This window comes from Aulonocara stuartgranti (genome assembly GCF_965226115.1).
Source record: "Aulonocara stuartgranti genome assembly, chromosome: 11".
Lineage (NCBI taxonomy): Eukaryota > Metazoa > Chordata > Actinopteri > Cichliformes > Cichlidae > Aulonocara > Aulonocara stuartgranti.
The window spans coordinates 4,942,220-4,959,517 of record NC_138947.1 but is presented as its reverse complement, the minus strand read 5'-3'; the positions used below and the strand labels follow the sequence as shown (position 1 = coordinate 4,959,517).

The 17,298-nt window shown below is 39.8% G+C and overlaps 1 protein-coding gene across 3 annotated transcripts in view; it reads left to right on the top strand.

Moving 5' to 3' along the window:
• The window catches only part of rftn1b (raftlin, lipid raft linker 1b), a 132,969-nt gene that overhangs the window by 1,970 nt on the left and 113,701 nt on the right, over positions 1-17,298 (top strand). The window contains exons 2-3 of one of the 3 annotated variants that reach the window (XM_082552166.1): positions 174-277; positions 6,553-7,171. The gene's annotated coding sequence lies outside the window, so the exon portion shown is untranslated. Of the gene's footprint in view, positions 1-13; positions 278-5,455; positions 5,539-6,464; positions 7,172-17,298 lie in introns of those variants that run through there. The other 2 variants (XM_082552168.1, XM_082552167.1) reach the window with 2 other exon arrangements.

The window sequence follows — 17,298 nt, the reverse complement described above, 5'->3', positions numbered from 1 at the left end:
TACCTTTATTTTTTCTGATAACTTTTTACTTTTACTCCCTTTTTTACACAATTTTTTTTTTTTTTAGCTGTCAAGTAATTTCAAATGCAGTATTTGTATTAGCTCGTCAATGTTTGTGTGCATTTGTCGCACAGTGTGTTGCTAGCTAAAGGTCCAGCTGCTGCATTTCACAGGGAGAGAAAGGAGTTAGAGCTAAATTCAAAAAGAGATGGAGAAAGAAAAAGAAAGACAGGACAGGAGAGGAGAGGAAGAGGAAGAGGAGAGATTATATTTAAAGGTTAGTGCTCAGACACACTTGATATACTGCAGATTTAAAGAGTACATGCAATGCGTTTTTTTAATCACAGATTGGATCAGTGTGTGATGTGTTTTGATAAATTATGTATTTTCATATTGTGAAACATCCTGCAGAACAAAGTATACTAAATTTCTGTCATTTAAATGTTGCATGAAACTACTCTGTAGTTTGTTTGGGATAAAGAGGTTAGCTTGCTGTCCTGTGGTGAATTTATAGTAAAGCAGTATGTTGGACTGGTGCACAGGGGCTATGGTCAGTGTTCAGTTACATCATGTGTAGACTAATTTGCATTTAAGATGATTATGCTTAGATTAAGTCACTAAATTCCACCTTTATGCCAACTGTATACAGTCTAGTATAAAGACAATATACGATATACTGTTAGTTTAGCAAATGCAAGTCAGCCAAGATAGCTCCTGACACTGCTGACATCTTGTTCAATTAAGTTGTGTAGAGCCACAAAGAGCAGCAGGTCAGCTGATCACAGCCTGTACACTAAGAAAATCTACTGAAGGTCACATTAGAAAAAAAAGAACTATTTGTGAGTTGTGAATCTGTTCCTCATGCTGAGCCTCTAGAATACAATCTGTTCTCCCACATACCAGATCTCACTTTCACTCCTCACTGTACTCATTTTCCTGTTTCCTGGAAAAGTCCGTCTACAATTTAGATAACAGAATATATATATATATATATATATATATATATATATATATATATATATATATCCCTTTCACTGTTTGTGTCCTACATAAAAGATTCAAGCTAAGCACATTCATTAGAATTTGAATTTAGATTTGATTAACATTTATAATCTACAAATTCTATCATTATATGAATATAGCACATTTACTCATTTACCTTTGCATAAAACTAGATGGTATATTACTCCTTTAAGGAGCTCATTTTTACTTTCTACTACTACTTTGCCTACTACTCTCAGTACATTTGGGAGCTTTTAGCCCATAACTTAGCATATGTAGCTTGCTATCGCCAGTGTGTGAATGTGTGTGTGAATGGGTGAATGACTGAATGTAGTGTAAAGCGCTTTGGGGTCCTATGGACTAGAAAAGTGCTATACAAATGCAGGCCATTTACCATTTACCATATCATGGCAGAAAATTTACATCAAATTTTTAATCACCATGCAATACCAAAAAATTCCTAGACCTTGCCTAAGCTTTCTTGTAAGCTTTCTTGTTTCAGGTTGTGTTGAAGAAGACAGGAGTTCATACCAACTATTAACTTTAAAACTCATGTGTTCATCTTATGTACTGAATTTAAGTTTGCATGCTTTGCAGTCTATTTTATATTTAAAACTCAATCAGTGGAAGGTCAAGTTAATTTATATAGTAGATTTAACCACGACAGCAACTGACCAAAGTGATGCAAGATGAAATCTCCAAGCACAGAGACAGAAGCATACAGGGAATTCTGCAGCCAGCAATAAAACATAAAGAACAGTGGTAAACAGGATCCCACTTCTTCAGATCTGGTACATTCATTAAGGTCAGATAACTGTAATCCGAGTTTTGTTTGGATGCAGGCTTTTCAAAGTGAAATTTAAATGGCAAGTTCTGATTTATAACGTTCAGACTGCTGAACACTCAGTGACTGGACTGACACACACACACACACACATACCTTCTGACACCAAGTTACTTTTTGCACAATGCTCAGTCTTTTTCTTTTGCATATTTCTATTGCACTGTTGTGTCTGCACGGTCTTGTGTCTGTACTGTTCTGTTTGGTTTGGTGTTGCACTGTCTTTGTTTTGTTTCTTTGCTATTTTTGCACACTTGCACTTTATGTAGTTCTGTGTTGATTGTCTGTTATATGTCATATGTAGCACCGTGGTCTTGGAGGAACGTTGTCTCGTTTCACTGTGTTCTGTACCACTGCACATGGTTGGAATGACAATAAAGCCATTTGACTTGACTAGTGAAATTTAGATGGCAGTGTTAAAAATAAATAAATAACAAAAATTCACTTTACAGGGCAGAATTATGCCTAACTATATTTTTAATGTCTTTATACATATACGGAAATGAAGAGGGCACAATAAAAATCAAGGCCACATTAAAAGCCACGTTTATGTTCTTTACCATCCAACTAAACACAATGCCATCTTACACACTGAACACTAGGGGGCACTGTCACATCTCTATTTACAGAGGATATGGGAAGGCAGTTGATGACCAAAGACAGAACACAAATGAATGAAACCTTGAGTAATAACAATAGATCCAGTGATTGAACATTCCTATTATTTTACTGCAAAATGAGGGGACCTATTTATGTTCCTTCATTGATGTGTTTCGCTCCACTCATTTTCCCATCCAATCAGCTGTCTGTCTAAGTCCTCAGCCAGTCATGTAAGACTGATGCTTCCACAAACACAGCTTGCATAAACACTATGCTTGGCTGCTCACCTTTATAACTCGTTTCACTTTGTGTGTCCCATTTCCATCGTCCCACAGTTCTCCAGTGGAAAAAAACATTCTGCAGCATGACCTGTGTGTTCGTTTTAGTCATTAGGGTCAAGATTCCCACAAGTTACAGACATGCCTAACTGGCACCTAAACAATAAAACCACTAAAGTGTAAGGTCTGAAGATGGCATCATGTAAATGTCATCTTCTGTGTTGTTTTTTTACTTTTTGTTTTTTTAGCTGTTACACTAAGTTAAATCATGTTGACAATTACACCGTGGGTGATCATTAGTGCCATTCAAGTCTCAGTGCCAGTCGGAGCGGCTCCAGCATTTTGGCATCTGTTTGATTTCATTCAGTTAAAACAGCTGGAAAACCAGTCAAATTTATGCCAAAAATTAACAATTAAACTTTCTTTTATGCTGTGATTTCAGCTCTAAGCCTCCCAGTGTTTGAAAGATATGATTTACCAGAACAACCCCTCACACCGTTTTAGTCTGGAGGTGAAAAATGCCCTTCCAAAATCAGACTCCCATTTCCCAGATTAAGATTTGGGTGTTGGAGCTTGAAGGGCAAACAAAGGCAGGACATCTCCATTTTTAAGAGAGACATGTCATTAATTTGCAGCCTGGAGGCTGATTTTCTTTGAAACATCTTAGCAATATGATTAGTGCTTCCTAACAAATGAGCAAGTAAATCACCTCTCAGGCTAAACGTGACATTGACAAGAGCCCAATGTCATGACCGCACTGTATAGGACTGGGAGCATAGTTTGTTAGATCCATCCATCCATCCATCCTCATCCGCTTTGTCCGGGGCTGGGTCGCGGGGGCAGCAGCCTAAGCAAAGAGGCCCAGACCTCCCTCTCCCCAGCCACCTCCTCCAGCTTATCCGGGGGAATACCAAGGCGTTCCCAGGCCAGCCGAGAGATATAATCTCTCCAGCGTGTCCTGGGTCTGCCCCGGGGCCTCCTCCCGGTGGGACATGCCTGGAACACCTCACCCAGGAGGCGCCCAGGGGGCATCCTTGTCAGATGCCCGAACCACCTCAACTGGCTCCTTTCGATGTGGAGCAGCAGCTGCTCTACTCTGAGCCCCTCCCGGATGGCCGAACTTCTCACCCTATCTCTAAGGGAGAGGCCAGCCACCCTTCGGAGGAAGCTCATTTCCGCCGCTTGTATCCGCGATCTCGTTCTTTCGGTCACTACCCACAGCTCGTGGCCATAGGTGAGGGTAGGGACGTAGATCGACCGGTAAATTGAGAGCTTCGCTTTTACACTCAGCTCCCTCTTCACCACGACGGACCGGTGCAGCGTCCGCATTACTGCAGCTGCAGCCCCAATCCGTCTGTCGATCTCCGGCTCCCTTCTCCCATCACTCGCGAACAAGACCCCGAGATACTTGAACTCCTCCACTTGTGGCAGGAACTCATCCCCGACCCGGAGTGGGCACTCCACCCTTTTCCGGCTGAGAACCATGGCCTCAGATTTGGAGGTGCTGATCCTCATTCTCGCTGCTTCACACTCGGCAGTTTGTTAGATACTTTACAGAATATCTAAAAATGACTTCTTACTGTTGTCATAAATTTTTACATTTATTTGACAGCAAACTTTGATTGGTGCTTTCTTTCTAATGAAAGCCTCACTGTATATGCAGATTAATAAAACTAAAGTGTGCAGCATGTTAGCATCTCTGTCAGGCACTATTGTCAGGTGTTGTGAGCTAAATGTTAACTGTGTGCTCACCATGACGGTGCTAACATGTTTGATGTTTAACAGGTTAGTAACAGTGCTTATGACGACTCTCTCTCGGGTTAATGTGTTTTCATTTTGCTGTCTTGGTCTATTCAAACACATTTATTACATAGCTGGTATAAAAGAGTTATTTGGATTGTAAACAGTATCAGAATCCATCCAACATCCGGTAAAAATATTCCACTTTTAACCTGAGCTGTGATTTAACAGACAGGAGACAAGCATGGCTTAAAAACAGCATAATATTTTTTTGTCTAATACCCGAGAGCTGCTGTGGAAACAGCTCTCTTTGTCCAAAGCTTTCTCCACAACCTTGAGAAACAAATGCAAAACTCAGTTAAATTAGTGGCCTGTGTAAAAAATCTTCATTCGGCAGGTATTCTGAATAAGTGACCTCAACACCTTGTTCTCGAATTCAACCAAATGTATTTCGCTAAATTGAAAAAATCGCTCTTGCTGTCTCGTCCTCATTCGTGAGTGACAATAACTGCAGTAAAGGTGAACGTGTTTTTGTCAGTATTTATATTAAGCTTCAACGTGAACTTTATTAAGTTAATTACGGTAAGAAAATAAAGCGACAATAATCATACTTATTGTAAGCCTACATATCAAATAGGAATTTTAACATGAATGCACGCCATAAAAATATAACTGACATTATCTTTGATCTGATTGTTCTCTCATTAAATTTGCACACTTCTGTTAGTGCGATATGAATGTGCTGCTGTAGTGCCTGACTCAACAAGATTGTGTTATCTTAAATTAAACACAGCAAGTTTTGTGCAGACAGGAAATGATGATTGCTACATTAGATGTTTTTTCTTACCCTAGCTAACGGTTCCAACTTGACTTTTATCTAATACTCTATACTTGAAGATGACAATCTTTCACCCCACCCCAAGTTTCACACCACATCTGTCCTCAGGGCTTGATAGAACTGTTAGATAGGTAGTTATAATTTCCTCATTAGTCCCGATAATGTTTCCTCTTAATGCATAAAAACTGTTTAGTAGTTTCTCCCCTTCTGCTACAAAGCCAAGATGATGACCATTGACGGTAAGGATTTTACAGTATTTCACATTCAGCTTTTTGCCAGTTATAAACGTTTAAATAGTGCTGTGTAAACAGCACGCAGCGCTGTGTCAGCGCACTAAAAATAGCAAGTTCAAGTACAGAATTACGCAATTTGAACACCACCGTTGTTTCTAAAATTGCCCTTCCTCAGCGACTGCTAACTTGATCGTGGAGTTATTTTAGTTGTTAAAGCAGGAATATCAGATATTAGAGTGAAGCAGAACTTTAAGACTGCGGTCCAGACAATGAAAGCAATTATCCAAAAAGGCTCGATAAAAATCTACACTTGCCTCTCTTTTAGAATAGATTTTGATCTGAATGACACTTCCTGGAAAAATACAGATATTAAATTACTGACAAACCGAAACTATCAAATCTGTCAGCAGATTGTTTCTGTCAATAAATGTTTTGCATTGCAGAGGCAATGCTCAGACAGACGGTCCCAGCATGAATCAACAGTGTTGTTGTTGTGGAAATCATGGTTTATGTATCTAAGAGCTCCTGTTTCCCAGACAGGGGTCAAACATACTAGCTAGCTTAAATAATAAATACAGAGCTCTAACAGGTTCTGACCCAGACAAGTGAAATGCTGAGAATCAAACACACACACACACACACATCCATATTCAACAAATCAACCGTTGCAGCCCTATTTCAGTCAAACTTATCACCAGCTCCCAAAACTCTTCAGTCATTCCCACAGCATGCAGGTTTGAATATATCGACTATGTGGCACAGCATTCGACTGGTTTCCTTCTACTTCCCTCTCCCAACGAAATATTGATCACTTTTTCTGTCTGCCCTCGTCTCTTAAGTCTTTTACTTTCTAAACAACACCCACCACCCTTCCTCCTCCCCCTCCCCCTACTCCTCCCCCCTCTCTCTAACTCTGGTATTTCCCAATGAAGACCCCCCTCCCCGCTTCCCCTCTGTCATTCCCCCTCCCTCTTTCCCTTTCCTCTCCCTCCCATCTCTTCTCCCCCGTCCTCTCCTCAGATGGATTCTTCAGTCAGTCGTGTGGAACTGGTGCGGCTGCCGGAGAGACAGACATTGAGGCAGAGAGGCTGCTCTGAACAGACGCTGGGTCAGAGCGCTCAGTTGCTTCAGACAATCACAGGGGAGCGAGAGAAAGACCCAGGAAAAGAGAGAGAGCACTATATAGAAAGATAGGTTGAAAAGGAAAGGAGAGACAGGAGAGGGAGGTAAATATGTGACAGGATGTGGTTTCCCTGTGCTTGCAAAACATTGGTATACAACAGTCATACTTTGAGCATGACCTAAGCACAGTGAGCGTGCAAGTGTGTTTGAGCTCTAATAGGTGGTGAAGAGGAAGACGAAGCAAACCGCTGGAGCTGCTGCTGCTGAGCCCACAGAATCAACGCTCTTGTTTCTCTGCTGCCTGCCTGCCTGCCTGCCCGCCCGGAGGATTGTGGTTCCTTTAAACCAACCAGCTCCGCGGCAGCCTTTGACAGCTTGTCGGACAGGACCTGAACCCATCCTGCGTTTGAGCTTTTCTCCCCCCCTCGAAGTAGAATGCGATTCTCTGCAGGAAGCACTGGTCCAGTTGCTGCGTTTGTGTCCAAGCAGTGAACTTTTCAAGCAAATTGTGAAAGAGGTAAGTTTGTTTTGTGTTTCCATGCTCCTGAGCATGTGAATGAATTTGAACTTTCAAGCAGATGTGTTACTGTACGCACGCCCGTGTCTCTGGACAGCAGCCACTGTAAACTTGGACTGCATGGTAGCAGTTGTTTACTGCTGAGATTTCATTCATTAGATCTTGCCGCACGCCACAAGTCTGACTTTTGAGCAGTGTATTAAGCAACAAGCTATAAATTTACTGCTGCCAAACACACGTGCACTCATTTGAATGTATTCATTCACTATCAGTGCCGGGTAAAAGTATTGTACTACACATCACCTAATGCTTTTAAAAAGTAATCCATTATGGATCTACTCTGTAAAAAGTCTTGCAAACCATGCTTTACTTTTTCTTTATCTGGCAGTTAACAATATGATGTTAAACTGTACATCACAGATATCAGCACAGCTCCCTATCACAATAAGAGTACTTGTCTTTAAATCTTTAAGTAATATCACAAAGCTGTTAACAAGGTTACTAAGTTATCAGCCAATAGAGCGCAGAAACATGTAATTTTAACAGTGATTCTACTGCAGAGGCAGCATTTCCTCTTCTTTGTACACTGGTACAAACCTCTTCACCGCTGCTTTTTTTTACTTGTTGAAAATCAAGTTTTGGCTCCTTGGTTGGGTTCGGCACATGATCAGCTTGAAAATCGCTGCTGATCCAGTGTTCTAGCTTCATGTTAACACGTTACCTGTTGCAGCTGCTTGTAAACATTTGATGTTTTGTTCACAGAAGTACATAGCTCCTTCTGTCATGCATAGATGTGGTTTGCACCGACCTGACGGTTACACTCATGGTTAGTAAGAAATGTACATCTCCCCCTCAGAAGTCGTATGACTTCCCCGAAATTATTGTCTCATATCCCTGAGAGTAACTGAGGTCAAGTAACTGTTGTGCAAATGTAGATGAAAAGCATGCTTCATCTTTTTCTTTTTAGATACTTAAAAAACTTCTATAATGCAAGTGACACGACTGATTGTCACTGATTTTAGGAATTATGAGTTTGCCAACAAAAGTAATGTGAATGTGTTACATTGCATCCCCACACCTGTTTATTACTCTATTAATAAACCCTTTATTTAAACATTCACATCAATAGGTCATGCTGTTTTTAAGTTGCACTGCATGTATGATGGATGGTACAGAGTTGTGCTGGGAATGCCAACTATCTCAACCAGGATCCAATCACAGACCAAACCCTGACAGTGCCTTCTATAATAGTGAGGAGAAATTCAAGCAAGTGCGTGATTTGTGTGCTACTGTACTGCACTGTGTCAAGGGAGTGGGTTTCCCCATGTGTTGTGTTGTGCAGCATGCGTGCTGGTAAATCCATGTCTGTCAGCACATGTGGATGTTTACATGCCCAGACTATGTGATCCACTACATGCATGTGTGCATGTATGAGAGGAGGCGGTTTAAAGGGAAAAAACAAGCTGAGGGATGGCAGGAGGTAAAGGAAGGGTGGGGGTTGAGGGAAGGGTGGCAGGGTGAAGGAAGATGAGGGCATGAGAGACAGGAAAAGCTGGGGGGGTGAGGAAAAATCGCTGTGTGTGTGTGTGTGTGTGTGTGTGTGTGTGTGTGAGAGAGAGAGAGAGAGAGAGAGAGACAGAAAGTGAGTGAACGGCTGTTAATTAGTTCCAGCTGGTGAGTTGCGGAACGTCGGGGTGTGTTAACGCTACAGCGATGGTGGGTCAGGAGTTCTCTCCGTCTCAGGCTGTCTGTCTCACACACACACACACACACACACACACACACACACACACACACACACACACACACAAACAGCATTTTTATTGTTGTGATGACCCTCATTGCTGCTAGCTTAAACCTAATTCTACCCTCAAACAGCCCTTTAAGTATTTGAGGGCCTGCCAAAATATTCCCCTCTGATGCTTTTACAGTAAAATTTTAAAGAAACGTGTGCACCTACACACAAAAGACATACACACATTACAGTTTTTTACAGACGCTAGGACACATTTCTCAATACTTAGGTCACGTTTGCAAAACTCCTCACACAGTGAGCACAACAGAAGTCTATGTGGGCTAAACTGAGGACCAGTTATCATTGTTTTGGCACAAAATGCATTCAATGACTACATCTCTCAAATTTCATGAATTATCTTCTCACTCAGACACAACAACTGCCAAAAATCTTTGTACGGACAGGACATTTTGCATGTGCTTACATACTGTTTTCAAAACTGTTAAACTTATGGCCAAAACAATAACACAATGCAAAACTTGAAAAGACAGCAAAATCCAACAGCAATATTTTATTGAAACATATTTTAAATCTAAAAATGCAGTTTAACCAGCCACAGCTTATTCTCATTGGAGATGAACATCTACACAGGTGTTACTCCTTCAATTTTTCAACTCCTTCAATTCTGGCATGCCAGAAGATTATTTCCTAGGTGTATTGCCCTAGCTGACATAAGATGTGATGTGGATGAGAACCTGTGGCCAAATGGAGGAGACCGAGTAGATTAGCATTACTATTGTATGTGTATCAGTGGATGGTGTGTATACAAATTCTTGTATTTTGGGATTACTTAGTGCAAAAAAATAAAAATACATAAACAAATATTAACGAATTCTTTATGATGTCTGATTCATTCCAGTAACATATATTGAAATTATAAACAGAGATGTGTCCTTGTTTTACACAAGAAAACACTGTGTAGTGTTTTTTAGGTCATTGTTTTGTGGGTGACAAAGTGTGTTTGTCGGCTGTCAACCTTTGCTAGTGTTCTGGAAGAATGAGTTTATTTGAGACCTGAATGAAGTGTTTTGGTAGTTGTAGTGCATTTTGAATGTGAAATGAACTGCTTTGCCAAGCTGACGGTCAGTTAGGAGGATTGTGTGAAGTGTTTTGCAAAAGTGACCTAAGTATTGGGAAATGTGTCCTAGCGTCTGTAAAAAACTGTAACACTGACTTAAAGACATTTAAGTCTAAGCCATGATAATTTATTGAGAAAGATCACAAAGTATGTAAACAGAAGGAAACTATAACCACGCAACAGCCATGTGGTCTGTCATCACACTGTGCACATCAAAGTGTACATGTATTAACATGCATTGAACACATGCTGTGCTGCACATGTGAGCATTCATACATACATATGACTTGAGAATATGAACACACGTGCAGCGAACACTGTTAACACAAACACACACACAAAGGAAAAAAAGTTCGCCAGAGAAACCCCATGTGGCTTTCGCTCACATTGACCATTCTGCGGACTGGTTTTTGGAAATGTGGAAGCGTTTGTGGTTTGGAATTCACCCTGCTGTAATATGACATTGAAAATAGCACAATTTCTTAGGGCAAAAGGTGAAGTAACCACATGTCCAAATGGTTAATTCACTGAAATTACAAGAAACATTCTCTCTGTACCACTAGTGATAGTAACTGTATATGCAGATAATTCTGGTTTAATTTGTACAAATATCTACATCTAGTCTTTGTACATTAGATATTAATTTGTATTACTCACACCATTAGAAAACCCCCCACAAAGATTTCTGAAGTTTTGCCACAGTAGCCAGCTTTATTGATTAGTTGCCAGTAATAAAACAATGTATGGTTTGCCAGGCTATGAAAAATCCCTCTGGCTGGTGTTCACCCTCTTGCATGACATTTACGGTGCCTTTGTTTTCTTTCTTAGTACAATTCACACATGCGCACATGTAATCATTCCTCCTGCTCGTATGTCCCCACTCTGTGTTAAAAATGCTTTCTAAAGTTCATTTGAATTTAATATCAGGCTTCAGCAGGTCAAGTTTGTTAACAATGTGCAAATATATACATATAAAACCTCTTCCTTCAACATTTACACCTGCAGCTATGATTGATTATTGTTTTTAAAAAGCCTTTATAAATGATTTATTAACATTTAGAAATGCAAATAACTTGCTAACCTTTGGTGACAGCTTATTAGAGTGTGTCTAATGACTCTTTATTAATGACTTTGACAACATTTATACTACTGAAATGATTTTTTTTTTAAATGGCAGATTCATTAACCTTTATTGATGACTTGCTAACATTTATAACGACAGATTTATGACTTTAGTAATGATTTATTATTATTACCTGAAGAAATTGCAAACCTTTTGTACATGAAACTCAAACTCAAACTTCACCACTCTGTGGATGATTGCTTAGGAAGGTTTTTGCTCAACATAAAACTGCAAAGAATTTGGGAATATCATCATCTGCATTACATAAAGTAACTTACACAGTTCAGAGAATTGATTGTAGTATCTATATGCTTAAAACCAATACTGAATTGCAGATATCTCTATTTTCTTTTAAATGCAGGCACTACTATAGTGGAAATGACTACACTGGATTAGGAACACATCCGAAACCAGTGTCAATAAACACTGCAGTTAAAAATCCACCATGCAAGGAAAAAATATATAAATAAGACTGCAGTCTTTTCTGGGGCACAGCTCACTTTGCTTCAGCTATTAACAATCAATTGATTGTTAAAGCTAAAAGGCTAATGATAATGTTTGCTGGAAAGGTTAATAATTTAACAGACAACTGTTCAAAAGTGTTGCTGATACACAAGCTTTACTGAGCTCACAAAATTCCTCATAAAATGTCCATTGGTTGTTTTGAATGTCAACTACTGTTTACGTGTTTAGCTGCTAGTGAGGGGAGGGGCTATAAGGCTGCCTGTACCTCCCCTCACTAGCAGCTGAACACATGAACAGTAGCTGCAAATGAGTAACTAATCCGAAAGTAGTTTTAGTATTACTGGGGATACTGGTGCTCAAGTATTTATAACCTCAGTATCAGGTTTTTTGATTAATGCTTAGTGCAGCATTAATGCTAATCGATATATACAGGTTTTGGAGCAACAGATTATATAATCCAGTCAATGTATTCTTCTTGTGTTCCAGCAGCATTGCAACAGTAGACTACATCAAAACTAGCACAACTGGTATTGCCATTCATCAAATGCTTACGAAGTATTGTTTAAAGAAATGAGTTGCAGTTGTAAGCACGGCTCTGTAGCAGCTTCAAAAATATCTTCAGCAAACATTTGACATGTTGTTTTTGTACTATTTTTGGTAAAATCAGGTGAACAAATCAGTCTGATATTGTATTCTTGAATGTTCATCACTGAACCATTTAAACCTGTTTTCTACAGCACACAGTAGCAGTTATATATTTTTTCAGATGTTTTTTCATCCTCTCTCTCAGCCAGCAGTTTGTGTATTTCCTAAAGCTGTGTTGATTTTCTTTCACTCCAGTCTTTTAGCAAACATGTTTTAATCAACTTATGTTTGCTATCTGATCCGGGCACAGTCTATCCCCCTGTGGGGTGTGAAATTTGATTAAGGTAATTGGCAAACGTTGGTTGGTACAAACCATAATGTGCACACTCCTCTGCACTGAGTATGTATGACAGAATAAACCATCTATCTATCTATCTATCTATCTATCTATCTATCTATCTATCTATCTATCTATCTATCTATCTATCTATCTATCTATCTATCTATCTATCTATCTATCTATCTATCTATCTATCTATCTATCTATATGTACAATTGGATTTGGATTGTGAAAAACAGTAAATATTCGCTATGCTTGAGGGTGACTAACAACCCTAATATCAATATTATATGCATTCAGAAGGAGAAAATGGATACTAGGGGATATTTAATGTATAATTGCAGAAATTTCCATGACAATGCGTATTTAGGACTCAAACTGATGTCATTTGTTAAACAAGAATTCATAATTGGCATAATTTTAATTGAATGATTAAACAGTAAACATCATGTGCTGCTAGATAAGGCAGGAGGTTTTGAAGTCCTCATGATTGAATCACACTGCAGGTGTCTGCGTCCTGTTTTGGCTACGACACGACCGCCGGAACTAATTGCGTCCACTGAGCCAATCCTTGTGATTCCACTAGATGCACCGCAGCACATTTCAGAAACATCCCACAAGCGCTTCTTTGCTCTGCATCACTTATACTAAGCACCAAGGTTATTTTTGATGGAAGCTTCGTCATGCTGCATAGAGCTTATGACGAGGGCAGGAAGTCAGACAGAGGAATGGTACAATCCGATCAGTTTTTGAAATAAAAAATAAAAAAACAATCGCTATCCAGACTAAATGCTCGACTTCTGAAACACCCCCTTTGTGCTTGGAAGGCAGGCGATTATCAGACAAAACTGTTTTGGAGGTACAATGTCACCGACTCTCTATTAGGGTATTCACAGGGTCAGGAAGTCATCCCAGTGTATTCTCATCCCCAGCTGTAATATAATACTGTTTAAACAGAAACTACCCGCATCTCTGCATTATGCAAATGGTGTTCTTAGGCCTCATTGCCCTGATGCATCAGCAGCGATAATATTGGCCACTAAGAGATGAAGAGGCATGGTGGTGGTAGGTTTGTCAGTGAGGGATTTCAGTGTTTTGTACTGCTTTTCTTTATGCTGTTTTTTGTTTTTAATTTTACGCCAGGCTAAGTTAGGATTTGGAACTAAATTGTTTGGTTAGATTTAGGAAAGCACACCTGTGCACTGAAAAATGCACTGAAATGATGAGTTGAGAGTGACAGAACTGCCTCACTCAAGCCTTAACCAGGTGCATTAAGCTCTGACACCAGCGAACTCCTTTTTTCTGTAAATGAGCAAGGCTAACTGGTGCACCAGGAATGAGACTAGGCTGGCCATCCTGACTGCTCCTGACAGCCTTTGTTGGAGCTCATATCCTTTCTGTCTGAAATGCTCGGTTACAAGATTTTGGGCAAAGATTATTTTCCCTCACTCGGCTGCAATATGACAGTGATCGTGCTTTTGAAGATACAAAGTTATTCAAGCCTCTGGCTTTTTTCTAGACCTGAGACAGCATATTAGGATAAATCCTCCAGGCAAGACGGCAAACACCAGAGAGCCAGTGTTCAGCCAGTTGTGTAGCAGCTTACCCTCAAAGCACAGAAAAAGAAAACAACACCCCTCTTGATATTTCTATAAGGCAAATTGACTTCTGTTGTAATGGGTGGTCAAGAAAATTGCAGCAGTATTGATTGGTTAATGTCCAACACGGACATGTCGATAGGGTGTCTGAAAATCTCAGAACTTAGCTCCGGCTGGCTTTAATAAAAAATGACCTGCCTAGAGCAAGTTCACAGAAAGCAATGAGTCACTCACAGGAAATCTCTTCAAACCCCTCCGTGTTTTAGGGGGCAACCAGCAAGTTTTCTCTGTTTAACAGGATATTCTTCTCTCGTTTTTCTTGAAATGACAAGCTTTCTTTCACCATGTTTCTTTGGCTACAGCGCAAAAACAACCAAGACAGGTTTTTGTGCAGGTTGACTTGAAATAATGTTTTGCTTTTCACTTGTGAGAAATGTACAAATCCCACTGTGGATAGATTATGCATGACAAATCAAACTCATGACTGTCAAAAACATGTGGGAGGAGAGGAGGGAAACAGGTGGAAAGAGGAGACCAGGAAACAGGGAATCAGTCCAGGTGATGAGGTGGGCTGAGAGCTTATAGCAGCCACAACAAGAGAAGAAAGAGAGAATCTGACAATAAAAAAAGCGAGAGGTTGGGACAGATTGGTGCCTATTCTTCTCCTGAGAAGGGAATAGTCATAGAGGGGTTGGTTCCCATGGCAATAGCTCCCTCGATGAATGTGTTTGTGGGGATATGTGTGTGTGTATGTGGATGGGCTGTAACCGGGCCTTGAGACCATAAGGAGAGGTTGGCCAAGGCTGTAGTAAACCACATAGATGCTATGGGCCTTGAAACGGCTGAGATTCTTGGCTAGACCGCGTTGCTTATTTGATGATTTTCTCTGCCTAAACCCGTTACCCTCTATCTTCCATTTTTACTTTGTGCCGCGCACTTGCCATTATGTATCGTCCTTGGGCATTCACAGGAAATATAAATTCAATGAGTTGGAAGAAGTAAAATGTCTCTTTTAGTAACCATGGCCATCTTTTTGAGAGTAAGTAAAGGTTTGATTTGGAAACATTTCCAATTTGAAGCTTTTTTGTAAGATTCAGTGTTCTCTGAATGTTACTCATCACTTTAATCAGTTAAATTTTTGAAACCAGTTTGTTCTATCTTCTGCAGCTATTGTAACACACTGCAGAATCTCCTTAGTTCAGTACTGACGATTTCCATCACTGTTTTTACCAGTTACTAATTAGAAATGCAGCTGCACATAAATGTAATGCACCTTCATGATGGTAACTTGTGATTATCTACATCCGTAGTAGTCACCAGTGTTCCCTAAAACTGTTTTTAATAATGTAAAATAATATAACTCACCTTCTCTGTCAAGCTGTGCAGTTTTACCCAGAATAATTTAGAATTTATGGGAAAATAACCCAGATGTTTCTGGGGATATAACAGAACTTTCCTCTGAATGCAATATATATTGTAGATTGCAGGTCCGCCATAGGGTGCCAGTTTAATGTTATCTAAACTCATTCAAATGTAACTACAGCATTCATAGTTGAAATGTAGCTACATAATGCAGTAAAAAAAAGGAATTTCCCTCAGATGCTAGGCAAGATGTTACTACTGTTGGTGCTTTAAGAGAACTACAGTAAAAGAATTACTGACCAAAGAATGAACATAATCAGTACTAAAACATACTCATTTATCTCAAAGTCAGATACCCAGTATCATGGTGAACATAAATATCAACGATCAGCAAAAATATCAACTCGTGCATTATGATCCAACTTTTCACTGTTTATTTTTATGCTTGCTATGATCCAGTTCTGCTTTTACTAACATAGGCTGAAAGACACTGAGATGCTTGCTTGCGAGCCAGATTGTGTTTTTCTCTGCTTGTTTTCATGCATGATTCCCAAAACACTTTTAAAGATGGATGATGATAAGACCTTTCATAATATACCAATAACGACATTGTGACTTTGTAAACAGTGAAAGAGCAAGTATCAACTTTTGTGGTCATACTAAAATCCCAAAAACTGCAGTTCCTTGATCAGCCACTTGAGGCTTGCTCCAAAAGCGAGTCAATCCCACCATTTTAAAATACCCAACTTTACAGCATGAACAGCACGTTTACAGCCTGTTACAGAAACGCGTCTTTGGATTCCATGTGAATTTTCTCCTCTGCCTCATAATTGGTTAATATTTTTATGTTTAAAAATAATAATAAATTCACCCATTTGGATTTTGTAACGGCTTTTAAGTAGGAGGGGCCATGATTGTGGTGACTGAGATGTGTGCTGAGACTGTGTGTGTTGACTGTGGCTCAGTGCTGTCTGCTAGGCCTCATCATCCACCAATTCAGATCGCTAAACCTGACCTCTCAACCGTTTTTGTATCTTCTGGTTCATATTTAAGTAAAATAATTGGTTACGTTTTATGCCTTAATGTGTGGTGCCGCCCATCCAAAGTGCTTCAGTGTCAGTGAGTGTCGAAATGTATACATGTAGTTCATCGATCTAGTTGCTAGCGTTAGCGCTACCCTTTCTGGTCAATATAATAAAAACAAGCCAGCACGGCAGAAATGAAACGAGGCTTTAGTATGTAGAGTCAACAAGGAATCTGTGCCACTATGGTGGCTATGTGCGGCTTTTATATACACACTATGGAAAAGGAAACACAGCTTAAAATAAGTGATGCATGCAAGTCCACCTTGTATAGTGCTCTATATACATCTAAGGAAGTATTTTGAAAGCTGAACATTGCAGCAGAGCCTAGTTCTAGCTTTCTGCCTGTCTGTCTGTCTCTTGCTGTGCTTTACGTGGGCTCTGGAACATGATAAAAAGACAAAAACGGGAAGCAAAATTTACTGTTACTGTACACTTTCGCTGAACACACAATCTGGTTTCTAAGGCACCGAATGAACACATATCTACCATAACCATGATACTACAGGGGATGTAAACGCTTTTAACCTGATTCTCTGAATAACCTGGTTACTTAGTGCATGTAAACGCACTTAGTGTAGGTCGTTCTCTTGAAAGGACCGTGTCATTACAAAAGGTCACAGCGTTAACATCCTGCCTGAGTGTCCATTGTCTTTTTTCTTTCTTCTTTTCCATCCTCTCTGTTTTCCCACAGTTGAA